The 2759-nt window shown below is 48.2% G+C and overlaps 1 long non-coding RNA gene across 1 annotated transcript; it reads right to left on the reverse strand.

Moving 5' to 3' along the window:
- Positions 1 to 254: 254 nt before the first annotated feature.
- LOC113880878 lies at positions 255 to 1852 on the reverse strand. Its single transcript, XR_003507858.1, has 2 exons — positions 735 to 1852; positions 255 to 603 (listed from the first exon to the last, which is right to left on the reverse strand). It is a non-coding gene; the product is annotated as an uncharacterized LOC113880878 (long non-coding RNA).
- Between the last annotated feature and the right edge of the window lie 907 nt (positions 1853 to 2759).

Here is a 2759-nt window from a genome sequence, read left to right on the forward strand (position 1 = left end):
CAGCATTCAAATATTTATCAAGGCTCTGTGCCCAGCACACCTGCTACCATCCCATTGGCCAAAGCATGTTAGTTATGTGTCCAATCCGGGAATTTACATGCGAGGAAGAGGGCTGAAAGTCAGTGGAGACCACCGATGCATGGACCCACCACAACCAGGAAGAGCCCTGCATACAGCAGTAAATAAACTGCCATGGATCACCCAGGGTGAAGCTCTCCTTTCAGTTAGGAAGACACCATGAAGGACTTCAATCATTCATTCATTTAACAAGTATTTCTCGGGCGTGCAGAGACTTCCCTGGTGGCTCAGACGGTAAAGTGTCTGTCTATGCCTGAGACCTAGGTTCGATCCCAGGGTCGGGAAGTTCCCTGGAGAAGGAAAAGGCAACCCACTCCAGTACTCTTGCCTAGAAAATCCCATGGAAGGAGGAGCCTGGTGTCCATGGGGTCGCAAAGAGTCCGACACGACTGAGCGACTTCACTTTCACTTTCTCGGGAGTGCAGATGCTGAGGATTTGGTATGGACGAGACAGGTGAGCTCTTGCTTCTGAGGGCTCTCAAATAGTCCATATGCAGATGAGACGGTTTCCGATGATGACCAGCACTGTAAAGAAAACAGCATAACAGGGCAGAGAGTCAGTAGAGGTTGAGGGTGGGTACTTTAGATACAGGGATCAGGAGAGGCATTTCTTGACGCAGGAAGCTTAGCTGAGACTTAAATGAGAGGGCACCAACCTCGTGGAGATCCAGTTGCAAATGTTCTAGGAGGAGGGAACCAAGGGCGGAGGAAGCGGGCAGGAATGCACCTTGACCAAGTCTCAGCTCCACGTGTTTCAGGGATAGTAGACTGAAACTGTCTAGACTAGGGCATCTGGAGTATCGGAAAAGGGAGGCAAGGTCCGAGGGAGCAGGCCGGGAGTCGCTGCGCCTCTGAATGCACCCGGAAGTATGACGCGCATCGGGAGCCGTGACCTGTAGTTCCTTGCCCATCGTCCTGCCCCTTCCCGGCCCTCCTCTGCATTTTCAGAACCGTTCTGAGAAGCTATCAAGCTCGGGGGGCGGGGGGGGGGCTGCCAAAAGATCGGGGGGGTGGGGCGCTCAGAAGGAAGTTAAAAAATATCCTAGCGTTGGAGGCTAACTCCCTTGCGCAAACCTCCCACCGCCACCATCGGACACACGGACAAGCCGTCCTGACACAGACTCCAGGCGCTGCTGCCCATTTCTAATTATAACCAACATTTGTTTTCACACACATCATCGCACGTTATCCCTTCGTCCAGCCAGGGCTAGTCCATCCAAGGAAGCAAACATTTGAGCAACCTTCGTGCTAAATCTTGTGCTGAGCAGACTGTGCATCTGGTTAACCTTCCCCCAAGCCTGCGCAGGTTTCACTACTTATCCCCATCTCTCTGTGGAGGATGTAGGCTCAGAGTCACACAGGAAACAGCAGCCCTGCAATTCCAGTCTGAGTCCTTTGATCCCGAGTCGCAGGCTCCACCCCCGGCAGCTTCTGCAGGCTGCTTAGCAGGGCCTGCCCTGGGCAGGTGGCCAGGTTGCGCATTCTCCCAGAGCTCCATCTCCATACAAGGGCCTCCATGAGCCGGAGATAAGAAGGATTGAAAGAAAATGCTTATCGTATTACTTTGAATTTTGTCTTCCTTAGTCAAACCAGTATACCTGGAGTACACCCTGAGCAGATAGGTATATATAGAGGGAATATTACACAATGTGTATAAAAATTTCCCTGTGTATTTACCATACTTTTTCAAATGAACAATTGGATCTATTATTTTCAATTTAGATGTTGTTTACTGGAAACGGTTGCTAGAGATTAAAAAAAAAATATTCAACGTCTTATTTGAAAATGTAACTAATATATTATTTTAAAATAACCTTTTCCAAAATATCCTGGCGGTGCAGTGGTTAGGACACAGTTAACCCTTTCAGTGCCAGGCCCCGGGTCAGTCCCTGGGCGGGGAACTAAGATCCCACAAACTGCGTGTCAAGGTCAAAAATCAAACAAACTCATCCTTTTTCCTGACTTTAAATACATCTATACTTTCCAAAAAGGAAATACATGTATCTCCATCCATATATATACACACACGTAGTTACTTTTATATGTGTATGTAATTCTGTAGTCACCTTTAGCACTACTAAAAATGCAATGTGTGTGTTTTTGAAAGTGTTAATTATCTAAACATTTAAAATATATCACAATTTGGAGCCCTGACTTGATATTCCTTCCTATTAGAAGATCAGAAGTGGCTAGAGCTTCTCACAACCCGAGAGGCCCCTGTTCGAGCTGATTTGAACCATATCAAGTCTAGGACTGCGTTTGTTTTTTTGAATTGCAGGGCAAGTGACTTGCTTGGGTCATGTTCAATCTGCAGTCTGTGTTTAGACATGGCACAAACATCCCCAAGAACTCGGAGGAGACTGCCAGGGAAGGCCTGGGCCTCCTTCCCGGAACAGCCTGCTTCAGACCAGCTCGGTGTCTCCTCCCCGCATCCCAGCGACCCCCTGCCATAGGCAGGGCTGGAACCCAGCAGGCTGGACCCTCACTGCGAGGGAACACGGATCACAGCCTCCCCGCCACCCCATTTGCTCTCCAAAGGTCAGCAGCTTGAGACAATGTGTTTTAGGGATTTCCCAATCAGCTAGTATTTAAAAGATGTTTATACTGAAAAAAGAAGATAGAGCCTCTGGCAACTAGGAAAACACAGAATAAAAGTTTTCCCTGGACTCTTTTTTTTTTTT

The sequence above is a fragment of the Bos indicus x Bos taurus genome, chromosome 22, assembly GCF_003369695.1.
Source record: "Bos indicus x Bos taurus breed Angus x Brahman F1 hybrid chromosome 22, Bos_hybrid_MaternalHap_v2.0, whole genome shotgun sequence".
Taxonomy (NCBI): Eukaryota; Metazoa; Chordata; class Mammalia; order Artiodactyla; family Bovidae; genus Bos; species Bos indicus x Bos taurus.